The sequence below is a fragment of the Protopterus annectens genome, chromosome 3.part0, assembly GCF_019279795.1.
Source record: "Protopterus annectens isolate FY-2018-M chromosome 3.part0, PAN1.0, whole genome shotgun sequence".
Taxonomy (NCBI): Eukaryota; Metazoa; Chordata; order Ceratodontiformes; family Protopteridae; genus Protopterus; species Protopterus annectens.
This window is the reverse complement of record NC_056731.1, coordinates 1129001756-1129017909: the sequence shown is the minus strand read 5'-3', so window position 1 is coordinate 1129017909 and position 16154 is coordinate 1129001756.

Genomic DNA, 16154 nt, shown 5'->3' with positions numbered 1-16154 from the left:
ACAATGCCTGGTGCCAGACCCCCAGATCTCATTTGCCGCTTCAGCTACAAGGTTGCACTTTACTGGCTCAGGTCGTATTCATCTTTTGTAATATTAGTAGTTAAACTTTTAGTGTATATTTTTCAAGTTTTTTTTTTGTTAAATCAGAGTAGTACTGTAGATTAGTCTTAGTTTTCCCTGTGTTTTTCTACACTTAGGAAACTCGTTTTTACCTCCCCCCTATCTCCCTAAGTAAGCCGTTTTAGTTAGAGGCTATCCCCTTCCCTTTTAAATTGTTCCAGTAGGAAGTAGTGTTTAGCCTTTGTAGTCTAAGTCATAGTATCTTAGTTTTGTTAGTATTGTTTCCTTTAAATTTTTTGTGTGAAGGTGTGGGACTAGTGTGTGTGTGTTTTTGCACTAGTCTAACATTTATCAATCGGTATTCCTTTTTTCTTTAACATGTCAAAGGATACCAAGGTATCGGGGTGCAAGAAGTGTGACTTGTGCTGTCAGAAAATGTCTGACAGACGGTCACACTTCTTGTGTTTATTGTTTGGGTGCCCTACACCTGCAGGACTCTTGGTCGGTATGTCATGCCTTTAGTCCAAGAGTCCTGCAGGAGCGTAGGAACAAGTTAAGTCTCAGGGGGTTACTAAAACCCGAGGGGTCTCCGGCGAAGTCTCAGCCAGCGAAAACCCCTAAGCCCACCAAGCCATCTGCTTCCAGTACAGAGCCGTCGCCAGGTGGACCGTCTGCTTCAATTTCGGTTCCGGTCGGAGCCGAAGTATCTAAATCTCTCTCGGCTCCGACCTTGGTGTCGGAGCCGTAAGCGATACAGGTCACCATCTCTAGAGTCAATTCACTCGGCTCCGGGATCGCCTTTGCTACAGTCTGAAAGGAGCCATCGGTCCCACTCTTCTCGGTCCTCGAGGCTATCTGATCATGACTTGGAGAGAGTGGTTAGTAGATTCCTCAAATCACAGGCCCTGGCTAAAATGTTAACTAGCCCTCGTCATCAGGCTGTGGCTGTTCTGTTTCTGAAGTAGTTCCTCCTCTGACTCCTCCTGTCAGTTTGGAGCCGGAGCTTGTTGGGGCTCGGATCCTGGAAACGTCGGCGCCGATGCTTCCCCTTTCGGCTCCTTCGTCGGCTCCGATTTTTTCAATGGTGCCATCCTTGGAGGGATCTGGGTGCCGAGACTACCTCGTCGGCTCTGAGGGGGGCGAGTGGCATCAGACCCTTGTCCGACCCCATTCTCCCTCTCAGAGCCTCGGCGCAGGTAAGCTCGGCTCCTACATTGGCCTTGGAGCCATCCCTTTCAGTGCCAGAGGAGATTCCTGTCTCTTCGGAGTGGGGGCCCTCTTCTCTGCCAGACAGGGGTGCCTTCGAGGTCATAAGGAGTGTGCTGACTTCTGAGTCTGCACCTCGATCAGCCCCTTCAGCTCCTCCCCCCAGGGTGCCTGCTTCGGTCTCTGTCCCTCCTCCAGACCCCAAGCAAGGGGATCAAATGCTCCAGGTCACCCCACTGGGTGTATCTTCCTCTTCCGAGGCCTCCCCTGAAATTTCAGAGGAGCCCCCTCAAAAGCAGAAATGTAAGAGGAAACATGTTGACTCCCCAGAATCTGTCACGTCAGATACTGACTTGGAGGATTCGGAAGGGTCCCCAAGATCCCCCTCTGAAGATGTCTCTTTCTCAGACATCCTTGACATCTTTAAGCAGAGGGGGAGCTGGTCTGCCCTTAACCCTTCTGAGGACGAGTCGGTATACATGGATGCATTTGGTTCTCGCCCCACCACCTCCTGGGTATCTCCGCCTTTCGATCCATTAATGGAAGTGATGGCTCAAAAGGCGTGGTCAGCTCTGGACACACTGGAACCAACCCCCTACAGGCCCACTAAGTTTATTACGGCCCCTCAAGATAAACAGTTTTTGACCAAGGGTGTCCCCGTTGATACCATGGTGGTAGCAGCTGCCACGAAAAAGGAGTTGGCTGACACTTCTTTACCTGTCCATTCCCCCTAATAAAGAGTCTAGGATGATGGATAGATATGGGAAGCGGATGTTTTCCTCAGCGACCTTCTCCATGCGGTCGCTGAATTATTTGTGCCACTTCACCCATCTTCAGAGGGATCTCCTCAGGGAGCTAGGAGATACCATGCAAGATCCATCAGCTGCGGGAGCTCAAGACAAGATAAACTCCCAGCTGGTGACTTAATTCCATCGTTAACTCCTCCATGCGGCTCATTTCGTATGCGGCTGATGGAGCGAGTAGAGCCGCAGGCACAGGCGTGGCTTTGAGAAGACATGCCTGGATGCGGTTATGTAACTTCGCTGATCCCTTCAAGGCATCTTTCACCAACACCCCCTTTGATGGTTCGGCTCTGTTTCGACCTCGGGTGAAAGATACACTTAGCAGGTGTGAGCAGAAAGGCAAGACTCTCTCTGCCGTGGGAGTCCATTTTTCCACTTCCTCTAGACCATACCCTAAGGGTCAGAATAGTGGAAAGATGTGGTTACGGAAACCCCAGGGAGCCGTGCCTGACACATGTGGTGAGTTTCCCTCCAGAGGCAGAGGAGGGAACAACAGTAGACGCCGCCCGTGGGGCAGAGGGGTCTGCAGAATCAGGGCATCAGAGAATCTTTCTCTGACAAGCCCTTCCAGCACCCCTGAGGGGCTGCCCGTCTGTCCACCTTCGGGGAAGGTTGCCTCTGTACCCAGAAGCCTGGCTTCTCATCACTCAAGACAGATGGGTACAGTCGATCATATCCGGAGGTTACAAAATCCCGTTTGTCCACACCCCCTTAAAATCAAACAACCCCATCCCAGATGTTCCACCCAGTCTACGGGAACAGGCAGTACAAGAAATTTCAAGACTGCTAAAAAAAACGGACCATCCAACAAGTCCAGCAGACCAGCAAGGATCCGAAATTTACTCAAAGTTCTTTTTGGTACCAAAAAAGACAGGGGACTGGAGCCCCATTTTGGATCTCAGCAGACTAAACAAGTCTATTCAAAGAACGAAGTTCTGGATGGTCACACTTCAGTCCATTCTACCCTTTTTGGGTCAGGACAATTGGATGTGCTCTATAGATCTTCAGGATGCGTGCTATCGCATCAAAATGGACAGGCGTTTCAGAAGGTTTCTCCGCTTCCGGCTGGGAGCCAGTCATTACCAGTTCAGAGTCCTGCCCTTTGGTCTCACCACAGCCCCCAGGGTGTTCACCAAATGCATGGCAGTGGTTACTGCTCACCTGAGACGGCAAGGATTCCAGGTGTTTCCATATCTAGACGACTGGCTCCTTACTGCTACCACCAGACATCAATTGCTGAGAGCCAGGGATTATACCATCCAAACATGCTCCAACCTAGGTATCTCAATAAATTTCGAAAAGTCTGCATTGTCACCTTGTCAATCTTTAGCCTTTATAGGCGCAAGATTAAATACGAAAGATCTGTCCACAAGGCTTCCAGTAGACAGAGTGGCAGACATTCATCGACATGTACAGGTATTATTAGGATGCAGAAAGATTCAGGCCAGATTCATCCTAAAAACCTTGGGTCTCATGGCAGCAGCGATCTTATTAGTTCCCCTGGCTCGTTTTCACATGAGGATTCTCCAGTGGATGCTTTTCACCCAATGGTCCTTTCAACAACTTCCTTTGTCTCACAAAATAATAATCACACAGTCATGCAAAGACCAATTGACTTGGATGGTCTCTCAATCAGTACCCCAGGTCAGACCATTTGTCCTTCCTCCTCCTGTTACCACGGTGACCATGGATGCCTCCCTGATCGGGTGAGGGGGGCATTTTCAGGGCAGGACTGTCCAGGGCACCTGTCAACCCCACGAGTACCACTTGCATATAAACATCTTGGAGATGAGGGTGGTGCTTTTAGCGTTGCAAGCTCTTCAGAACTCTCTACCCACTGGGACCATTGCAATTCAGACAGACAATATGTCTGTAGTGTGGTACATCAACAAGCAGGGCGGAACCAAGTCATATCCCTTATGTCGAGAAGCACTCAGACTATGGCAGTGGGCAATCTCCTCTCAACGGTTTCTGACAGCAATGCACATCCCTGGGAAGTCCAACGTCATAGCAGACAGGCTAAGCAGAGCTATTCTCATGCCTCACGAGTGGTCTCTCAACCGGACAGTAGCGGACAAAATCTTCCGCAAATGGGGGTCAGCCTTGCTGCAACCTTTTTGCAACTCCTGTCAACAGCAAGTGTGACAGTTTCTTCACTCTCTTCCCGGACGCTCCCCCAGAGACGCTCTAGTTCACAATTGGCCCCAGGGACTACTGTATGCATTCCCACCCTTTCCACTAATTCCCAAACTAATTCAGAAAGCTACCGTGCTGGGTTGCAGGATGATCCTCATTGCCCCCTACTGGCCTCGACAAATCTGGTTCCCATTCCTGCATCGTCACCACCTAGAGCAGCCTTGGAATCTGGACCCAGATGTCCTTCAAGGATGCATCTGCAGTCATCACATATGGGTTGTCCTGCCTCAGGCAGCCCTTCGGTCGGCCGGATTCCAAAGTCTGGGTCTGGCCTCGGTTGATGTCGCACTTTCCCCGATGTCAGAGCGTCTGGGGTATAAAAGCATCAGCCGACGCCATTTTCCTCAGTCTTTCTTGCCGCGTCGTGCCCGAAGCAGAAGCAGTTCGCAAGTGCCGGTCGGCCAGCTCCTGTGATTCAGCTACCGAAGACTTCAAAAAAGCTAAGTACCCCGTTGGGGACTTTTTCTTGCCTCAGCCGATGTCAGATAAAGTAAATAATTGTTTAACTTGTGGGAAACAAATACCTCATAAGGATTTCCACTCTTACTGCCTCCCTTGCCTAGGCCCAGACCACGACGTCTCGGCCTGCTCAGCCTGTGCTTCCTTCATCCGACGAACTCTTAGACGTCCGTCGGAGTTTGCAGAGGAATTCTTTGGGGCTAATTTTGCGTACAAGATGCCGTCGGAGACTCCGACTTCGCATTTGGTTAAAAAACGGAAGGACAAGGACCGACACTCACGGCCCGCGGTTTCGGCTGAAGCCACGGTCAGGCCTATCGCGAGTGTCTCGGTTTCGGCTGAAACCGAGTCCTCGGTGCTTCCTATTACCGAATCCACTCAACCGACTACCTCGGCCCCGGAGGCCCCGGCCGAGTCGGTTATTGAATTACCTACTGAAACCGGTGTCCAGGAAATATCCGACACCATTCCTTTAGACAAGTCTACTCCTGCACGTGGTGCAGCCAGACCCCCTGCATCCATGTCCATTAAAGCCTTTTCTAGGGCTAAAGCTTCTAAACTTACTAAAGCTTTGCCTCCCAAGGTTTCCTCTCAGAGGCCTTCTACTGGATCACAGATTTTCAGCCTAGCAGAGGATCTAATCTCTTTAATTAGAGGTTCTCAACCTCACCCGGTCAGGGGCTCTCAACCACCACCAGACAAAAGGCCCAGGGTGGAGCCCTCTGACCCCCACTCCTCAGATGAGTCCACGGATGGCTCTGCTTTGTCAGACCCCCAGGAGGAGGCTTATTCGGCCTACGAGGATTCTGATGCTGAAGAATCTATTCCTTCGGCCTCCCCTCCTGAAGAGTTTTCATTTGGAGAGACACTACACTCTATGAGAGAACATTTTCAATGGCAGGGCCAGGATTTTTCTGATTCTAGAAAAAGATTAAGGACCTTTTTACATTTACCTCAGCATAGGCCTTTAGCTATACCTCCGGTTTTGAATGTTATTGATGATGTGTACTCTGATGCTAGTGCAGCCCCTGATTCTCTCCCTCCGGCTCCTGTCAAACCTGATAGGTACTACAGGGTCCCGGATTCTCATCTACACCTGTACAAGGCCCACTCTGCAGACCCAGAAACAATTTCCCAGGGCCCAAAAGGGGTTGCAGCTGCCACTGCTAAAAATCCTCTACCCTCTGAAAGGGAGTCTAGAGCTTTAGAGAGATGGGGTAAGAAAGTGTATACTTCTGCAACTCTTTCCATGAGGGCATTAAATTGTCAATTTCATATGATTCAGTACCAAGAGTATTTGTTAGATGAATTGCATAAGAAGCTGTCCTCTTCTGAACCTCTTGACCGTAAATCCCTTCAGGATATGGTACATAACTCACAGCAGGTTAGTAACCATTTTTTGCAGTGTGGTTATGATGCATTGGAAGCTTCATGTAGGTCAGCTATGACAGGGGCAGTTATACGTAGGCATGCCTGGCTGATGGAACAATCTTTACCAGACCATGTTAAAGCTAAGCTTCTGGATGCTCCAATGGAAAAGCAAAAATTATTTGGTTCCACGGCTCAGGAGGTCTTAAAGAAGTTTGAAGAAAAGGCAAAATCTGTGCAAACAGTCAAGGATTTTCTGCAAGTACAACCTCCAAGATTCAACAGAAATTGGCCTACTAAGAATTGGTCCTTTCCGGACTCAGACAGAGCCCAAAGAGGCAGGACTAGGCGTGCCAAAGGTAGAGGGCAAGCTAGAGGCTCCTACAGAGGCCGTCAGTGGCAGCCTCCCAACCAGAGAGGTAGTGCAGGAACAACAACTGCTACACCAGGACAGACTCAATGACTTTATTTTGACTCTGCTGACCAGGGCTCAATCAGAAGCACCATTGGGCGGAAAGCTTTCTTTATTCTCAAAAAATTGGCATCACATTACAAGGGACACATGGACACTGCAAATAATAGACAAAGGATACAGAATCCCTTTCCACACATTGCCAAAAAGAAAAGGAATGCCAGACCTGCCACCAAATCAGAAGGCAGAGGCTTTGAAGCAAATTACCAAATTAATACAAATGAATGCCATAGAAAAGGTACCTCTTTCAGAACAAGGCCAAGGATTATTCCTTGTTCCAAGAAAAGAAAATCAATGGAGGCCTATTCTCGACTTGTCCGCACTGAATACTTACCTCATTGTGCCAAAATTAATGCTGACTCTACAGCAACTTCTTCCCATGCTGGGCAAGGAGTCTTGGCTGGTGACTCTAGATCTCAAGGAGGCATACCTGCATGTCCCTATTCAACAAAGTTGCAGAAGACACCTCAGATTTCTTGCAGGATCAGAGCATTATCAATTCTCAGCATTGCCCTTTGGCTTATCTACTGCACCCAGAGTATTCACGAAATGCCTGGCTTCAGTAATTGCACATTGCAGACTTCAGGGGATTCAAATCTACGCATATCTGGATGACTGCCTTATACAAGCGGACAACAAGAAAATTTTGCTAAAGGACTTGGACTATGCCATCCACCTAATACAGGCCTTGGGATACACAGTCAACATCCAAAAATCAAGACTTGTTCCATCCCAAAGAATAACCTTTTTGGGTGCGGATCTAGACACAACCACCCAAATGGCCTTTCTCACAGAAAAAAAAAAAAAAAAACTTCCGGATTACTTCAAGAATCTGACAAGACAAACTCAGCTGACTGCAAGGAAAATCCTGCAGGCCCTGGGTTACATGGCATCCTGCATACTTCTGATTCCACAAGCCAGGCTGCATATGAGAAAATTGCAATGGTACCTAAGGAGTGTATGGATTCAGCACAGTCACAGCTTAGAAACTTTGATCCCATTCATTCCTTGCCTTCAAAAGGAATTCCTGTGGTGGGCTCAAGCCTGCCAGTCGAACAGAGGGTTGCCTTTCAGCAAACCAAAAGCAAACCATCACCACGGACGCTTCAGACCGAGGTTGGGGAGCACACATGGAGGACAAATGTATCCAAGGGCTATGGTCTCGGAGAGCTGCGCATGCACATAAACCAAAAGGAAATGCTGGCAGTGATACACGCAATCGAGGCCTTCAAACCTTTCCTTCATCAAGGCCACCTGCTCATAAGGACAGACAACACCACAGTTATGTGGTACATAAACAAGCAAGGAGGCACACATTCCTTCCCTCTATGCAGACTGGCCATGAATCTATGGGAACTTTGCTTGAAACTCAATATACAACTGCAGTCCCAGTTCGTGCCAGGGAAAGACAATACACTGGCAGACAGCTTAAGCAGAACTATCATGGATGCGCACGAATGGATGCTGCACCCAGACATCTTCTTACTCATAGCACAATCATGGGGAAGGCCAGAGATAGATCTGTTCGCTTCACCCCACAATCATCAACTGAAGACATTCTGCTCAAGGACATACCACCCACAAGCATGGAAAGTGGACTCTGTCTTTCAGCTGGAAAGCTCTAAAAGTCTATGCTTTCCCACCACTCCCATTAATGTCCAAGGTTTTACTGAAGATCAGGGTGGAGCAGCCAAGAGTGATTCTGATAGCTCCAGACTGGCCAAGGCAGCACTGGTACCCACTGTTAAAGAGCATGTCACAGACGAAACCGTGGCCTCTCCCCCTATGGCCACTTCTACTGACACAGAACAGTTTCAGGACTCTGCATCCCAACCTGAAAACCTTGCAGCTAACTGCCTGGAGAATACCATGACTCCTCCTCAGAATAGCTTATCCCAGAGAGTGAAGGACATCATTATGGAAGCTCGCCGACCTTCCACAAGGAAGGCATATTCAGCAAAATGGAAAAGATTTCTCACTTGGAACACAACAAAAGGCCTAGATGTGACAGTGATGAGCATGGCACATATACTGGAATACTTGGCAGAATTGTTCCACAATGGCCTGTCTTATTCTTCCATTAAGATACATGCCTCAGCAATTTCAGCAGCATACAATGTTAATCCACCTGTCTTCTCGCATCCTCTCTTAAGACAGTTTCTGAGAGGAATCAAAAACATCAATCCTCCAAGGAAACCACCTTTACCTACTTGGGACCTTAACTTTGTGCTGGAAAAACTAACACTTCCTCCCTTTGAACCAGCAGCATCGGCGGATCTACAGTTTCTGTCTTGGAAAACTGCATTCCTTCTGGCCATAACTTCAGCAAGAAGAGTATCTGAGTTACAAGCTTTAATGGCAGTGCAGCCATTTCTTATTTTCCATCAAGACAGAGTTTCATTGAGAACCAATCCTACTTTTATGCCAAAGGTGGTATCCAGGGTATCCTTGAACCAAGCAATTCACTTACCTACATTCTTCCCAAATCCTCAAAATAAAGGGGAGAAACTTCTACACACTCTGGACATACACAGACAATTACGCTACTATTTGGACAGAACTAAAAGTTACAGAAAGACTGACCAATTGTTTGTAGTATACACTGCTGGGGCACAAGGGAAAGCAATTTCAAAACAGACAATTTCAAAATGGATAGGAAATTGCATTCGTTTTTGTTACTCCTTTCATGGAAAGACTGTTCCTGCAAACATTAGGCCTCACTCCACGAGAGCCACAGCCACCACCACAGCCTTCCTAAGAGGGGTGGCTACCAAGGACATTTTGGAAGCTGCTACATGGAGCTCCGTGCATACATTTGCCAAGCATTACAATTTACCTTTATACTCCAGATCCAGAGCAGGTTTTGCTACAGCAGTCCTGCAGGGTATCTTAACTACACCATCCTTTTCTTAGTACCTCCACCCCCAGATTGGCTATGGTATTCTACCCATATGTGATGACTGCAGATGCATCCTTGAAGGACATAGTACAGTTTTGTACCTACCATAAATGTAGATGTCCGATAGGTATGTATCTGCAGTCAGGTTTACCCTCCCTCCTTCCCTCTGTGGTATTCCTAGGGTTCTTACCCCTCTATTAGCTAGCTGGGGGAATCTATTATGGTGTATTTGTTTGTATATATATATATATATATATATATCTTCTTCTTCTTCTTTCGGCTTTTTCCCGGTTAGGGGTCGCCACAGCGGATCGCCTTGTCCGCACATTGAATGGCAGTGGAGTTTTACGGTGTCGAGTTGCCAGCCCGGCTCCCAACCTTCCACAGAAGGCACACTCACACGCACACCTAGGGCCAATTTTAGAGTGTCCAATCCACCTGCAGCATGTCTTTGGGATGTGGGAGGAAACCGGAGCACCCGGAGGAAACCCACGCGACCACAGGGAGGACATGCAGACTCAAGACAGAAGGCACCCCAGCCGAGCATCGAACCGGAGAACCTCTTGCTGTGAGGCGGCAATGCTAACCACTGCACCACCATATATATATATATATATATATATATATATATATATATATATTTGCATATGTTTGGAATTTTATTGCATTTCTCCAAATTTAGCCTTCCTAGAGGGCACCTGGCATCTGGGGCAAGAAAAACTGAGGAAAATGGAGTTGGCTGATGCTTTTATACCCCAGACGCTCTGACGTCGGGGAAAGTGCGACATCAGCCGAGGCCAGACCCAGACTTTGGAATCCGGCCGACCGAAGGGCTGCCTGAGGCAGGACAACCCATATGTGATGACTGCAGATGCATACCTATCGGACATCTACATTTATGGTAGGTACAAAACTGTACTTTCCGGACCTCCTGATCCATCATTCGCGTAGGCTGCATCCATCTTTTCAGTCTCTCAACCTCACTGCTTGGTTGCTCCACTTCCAACCTTAGCCAGGCTTCCCAGTACTTCCAATTCAGTGTGTGAGATTATCCTTTCTTCGCACAAACCTACAACCAGGAAGATTTATACTAGTAAGTGGAAACGTTTCTCTTTCTGGGCAGAGGCTAGAAATATGGATCCCTTCACGGTCCCTGTCCATAACGTTCTGGACTTTTAGCAGAACTTTTTCAAACAGGCTCCTCTTCGGCCACCATTAGAGTTCAATTAGCAGAAATCTGTAATTTCCATATGGGCCTGTCAGAAACCAGCATCATGTCCCATAAGCTTTGCAAAGCCTTTCTGAAAGGAACAATCTTGCTCAGGTCTCCAGTGAGAGATCCCCCGTGGGACTTAAATTTGATCCTAGCTTCCTTGATACTGTTTCCCTTTGAACCGGCAGCTTCCTGTTCCTTGAAATTGCTTACTTGGAAAACCCTTTTTTTGGTGGCCATTACTTCAGTGAGGAGAGTTTCTGAACTTCAAGCCCTTTGTGTTCATCCTCCTTACCTAGTTTTCCATAAGGATAGAGTTTCACTTACGACTAATCCTTCGTTTCTTCCCAAGGTCCCCTCCGAAAATAATTTGAATCAATCCATCGATCTGCCAGTCTTTTTTCCAAATTATTCCAACAAAGCTGAACACAAATTACACCAGTTGGACGTTCATAGGCAATTACGTTTCTATTTGCATAGGACTGAGCAAATAAGGAAATCAGACCAACTCTTCCTGTCCTATGCGGAGGGTAAGCAGGGTCGACCAGTGTCTAAAGTAACCTTATCCAGGTGGTTGTCCTCTATTATTACCCTTGTTTATCAATTGAGGAATAAAGAGCTCCCTGCTAAACCTAAAGGCCACTCTACTAGGGCTTTAGCTACGTCGGTAGCTTTTCAATCAAGACTACCTATGGAAACCATTTGTGCGGCAGCCACATGGGCCACCCCTCATACCTTCATTTCACATTATAAATTGGATCTGGCCTCTAGGAGCAGAGCTTATTTTGGTTCCACTGTGCTCAAGAGTCTATTCCGATGAGTCACCCAGGACTAAGGTGCTAGGGACGCTGTCCCAACCAGCAAGAATGAAGGCGAGAGAGACAACTTAACATTAAGAAGTTATGTACCTACCATAATGTTCCATGTTAGTTGTCTTCTTCTCGCCTTCTTTCTTGCGTCTCACCCTCCATCCCCCTAGCCTAGATGGACTGAGAAGAGTCCTCCTGCGAGTCTTGTCATTGGCTGAGTCTTTACCGATTTATGTCCTCTACCTTTTTCTTCAGCCCTGTAGCTGAAGTCTTGCTATTGGGACAGTTGTCCTCTTGTATTATTATGGTGCTAGGTCTTCCAAACGAGATCTGGGGGTCTGTCACCAGGCATTGTGGGATATAGGGAGGCCTCGAGCCGGTAAGTAGCTCTCAAGCTTTAGAAAATGGCCGAGTAGGAGCCAAAGGTTGGCTCCGAACCCAACCAGAAAGAAAGAAGGCGAGAAGAAGACAACTAACATGGAACGTTATGGTAGGTACATAACTTATTATACACTGGGACTGGAATTTGATTTGCAGTAGGAAATGCATTTGGAGGCACATAAGGGAAAAATATAACTGAAGAGGGTAGATTTCTGAAGAAATTTATGAAAATATTTGGTATGGAAGATTTGAATTCAGTAGTAGGAGTTAGAGGTGAATTTACATATTCCCCAAAGTACAAAAACTGGGCTAGTCTGGACAGAACAAACACTTCACAGGAATATGTGCATTTAATTGAAAGCATTCATACGTATCCAATAACTAGTTCAGATCATACACCAATAATTAAAATAACATAGAGTAATGAAATAAAAATGAGAGACTGGTGCTTTCCCACTTATCTGTTGAAAAGTGAGGAATTTAAGGAATGGGTAGTGGAAATTATTCAGGAGTTATTAGAAAAGACAAAATTTTCTTCTCAAAATTTAGTTAGGCAGTGGGCTAAAATTAAAGTGGAGTTTAAAAATAGGGTGGAAATAAGAGAGAGAGAGATAGTTAAGAAGCAGCAAGAATTATTTAGAGGGACTGTCAAATGTTAAAGTATTGCAAAAAAGGGGGAATCTCACAGAACAAGAACAAGCTGTTGCAGAGTGCAAAACAGAAAATAAGGGATTACCTCAATAATGTGCATGAGTTTAAAAAGATTGCTGTTAAGCAACTGGTTTTTTTTTGATGATGCAACAGAAAAAACTTTTAGTGCAACAAGTCAGGCAACAGAAACTACATTGTCCGCCAAGTTTAAGGAGCCTATAACAAGTAAGGTAATAAGAGGTCCTGTAGATGATAAAATAAAGCACTTAGGAGTATGGATTAAAACAGATTCTGGTGTGGCAGCTAAGGAGGGTGGGAAGAGACTAAACAAAAGATAATACAAAAGCTGAGAAATTTGAAGCTTTTTTATATGGATATAGCAAGATTCAAACAGTTGAAATGTTTTTAGTCCCTTTAGTTTTATACACAGGTCAGGCATATTTTTGTCAACCAGAGAAATTATGGATTGCAATTAAAGAGCTGAAGGATTTTATCTGGGAGGTGAAGATGGCAAGAGTTAAATGGGATAAGCTGACTCTTCCAGTTGAACAAGGCAGTTTGGGATTACCAGATTTGAAGGGGTATTTCAGAGCTACACAGTAAGGCTCCTAGTACAAACTTATACCAAGTAGAAACCTATAATTCAAAGTGGAAAGGGATGATGATGATGATAACGGAAAAGCTCAAAAAACAAGGAGAGAGTGGGAGTTTTGATGCAGATCCTTAAGGAGAATAACAATAACCATGCATAATATATTTATATAGTAGCTGAAAGTATTCTAAAAACTAAGTCAATACAGGAATGGAGAAAGGATATTCTGCTGATATGGATAACTGCAACTAGGAATACAGACAAGAGTCAAAAGGGGGCTGGAATTTATTGGAGAAAACTGGTAAATGAACCAAGGTATTGGGAGCAAATAATTAGAGGGAAAAATAATAGGATGGGAAGAGACTAATCATTTATTTGGACTACAGGACAGAGATTGCCTTCCCCATCAATGATTGTTATCAGAGAATAGGCAAAGAGAAAGAAATAAGGGGATGCTAAGCAAAAGGCCATAATTGGTAGAGTTTTTAATAGAATCTAGAACAGAAGCTAGAGCATACAAAGTACTGCATAACTATAAGAATCAGTCAGACAAGGTTAGAAAGGATTGGGAAGCGAGAGTGGATAAACAATTCACAAAGAAATAATACAAGATATATGTATGTCTCCCAAATATGCAACATATTCTAGAAAATTTAGCAACTTTTCTTGGAAGTGTTTACATGGGTATTTTTATACCCCAAGTAGACTCCAAATATTTTTTTCTCAGGCAGACAAATGTTGGAGAAGAAATAGGTAACTGGGAACCTATTTTCAGGGAGTGTAATGAGTTGGCAGACTTTAAAGTTTGGAAACAACAGAAGCCTCTGCAAGTAAGGTGGCTGCAAGGGCCCAAAACAGTACCAATTACAAAAGAAAAATAAGGCCAGCAGCTGTAGCATCAGGATTTCTTTATTCTGATGATAGTGCAAGCAACATATCAGTCAGGTAGAATGAGTGCACAAACCAGTTTCGGCAAACAGTTACAATACCTTCCTCAGTGTCACACTACTGGCCTTATTTTTCTTTTGTAATTGAGACTTTAAAGTTTCCCTGCAGGATGGCCTGTCAGAGATACTACAGGAGCAAATTTGTGTAACTAAGGAAGTTACTTTTCTGAGCTGTGGTGCAGAATTGGAATTACCTAGACATAGTAAGAATTTGCTGAGTCTAGGTATGGTGGCTGCCAAAAAAGCAATTGCCAGAAAATGGAAATCAAAGTCTAAATCAACTTTGCTAGAAGCAGTGATTATAGTAACACATATAAAACAACTGGAATTGGAATCTTTAGAAAAGGGTAGGAGCAAATTGCAAAGGAATTGTGGGAACAATAAAATCAGAGGAGGAACAAGGTTTAAAAGAAGGCAGGATTTGAATGAGCTATGTAATGTTTGGCTGACACTCACTGGCTAGATTATAAGTAATGTATAATATTTGCAATTACAATTATGTCAGCATGGTTTGTGATATATAATGTTTGCAACTAAAGTTATGTTAAAATGGTTTGTTTTCATTTATATGAATGTATGATTGTCTAAGTTATATGTGATAATTTAATAAAGGTGTTTCTTGTTTAAAAAAGCGGTCTAAACAAAATTCAAGTAAACAGACATTTAAGAAGAAATGGAAAGGGGATTCCAAAATTACATCTCAAACTGTGCAAACCATGGGCAGTTCAAGTCTGAATGACAATTCAAGAGGCCTCATGACCCCTTCCTATCCTGGCCCCTTTTGTTCTTCCAGAAAGTCTGAATTTCTCTTTGGTAACATTATTTTAGACAATTTTGTCCAGAAAATCATTCAAGATTACAGGTGGCAGTGAGGAAATTCCTTCTTTTCAAGGGTCATTCCAAATCCTCCAGATGAACTCTGTTTCTACCTGTTCTTCACCACATGCTATCCCAAGGAGTGATAGAACCAGTTCCTCCTTCCCAGTTGAAGGGTTTTTATTCAAGGGTGCTCCTAGTGCCAAATAAAGGGAGACCACATCTGGATTTTTCTTTCCTAAACCTGTTCATGATGGTGCCCAAATTCAAAATTGTCACTTCACAACTTGTTACTTATTCTTTTTCTTTCAAGTTTCCTGGTGACACTAGACTTTATAAGATGCTTACCATCACATTCCTATTCATCCAAGCTTCAGATGTTTCATAAGGTTTTCTCTGTCTGGATCACATTATCAATTCTCTGACTTACCCTTTGGGTCATCCACTGCACCAAGAGTGTTCAAAATTTATCTAGCTTCAGTTATAGCTCATTGCAGGCTGCAGGGTATCCACATTCTTCCATAGTTAGGCGACTTGCTTATCATTGCAGAGTCTTTTTCAAAGTGTTAGGAATCTCTGTCTTGGGTGAGAGATCTCAACACAAGCCGGGGTTCCAAGAGAATATTCAGAATTCTTTCTCGATTCCTCCTCCCAAAATTGTGTTCCTGGAATGTCAACTAGACACCTCAGTTCAAAGAGCTTTTCCACAGGAAAAATAAGTCTTTATTTAGATATTTTTCTAAGGATTTGATGTTGTCCTTTTCATCCATTCCTCAAGTGATGGGTCTTTGATCCAGACCTTGGATATGATTTGGGCCACTTGCATAGGTTTAGCTCCATAGCGTGAGCTCCTCCCCTTAGCCATAATTCCCTCAATAAAAATCCAAAACAACAAACTGAGAAAACTCAAAAAATGCAATGGAGCTGGTCGCTGTGGTAGTAATAATCCAAAAAAACAAGTTGCAAATGAACAGTCCGTAAAATCCAGAATAGCGTTTATTTGATAATTCCCTCAATAGCCTGGACTACCACAGAACTCATTTCCCACATCACTATTAGGATATGGTCTATTGTAGCTCTGGTTTTTGTAATCGGGTAAGTTCTGTTTTTACTGTTGCCTGGTTTGTGTAGGGTTCTTCCTATATTCCTTACCATACTCCCCTGTTTTCTCTTGTATAATATATATATATATATATATATATATATTAAAAAAGTTTACTTTTGGGATTAGTTTAACATGGGTTTTTGTCTCCCTATAAAGACCTTTTGCCATGCTTTAATT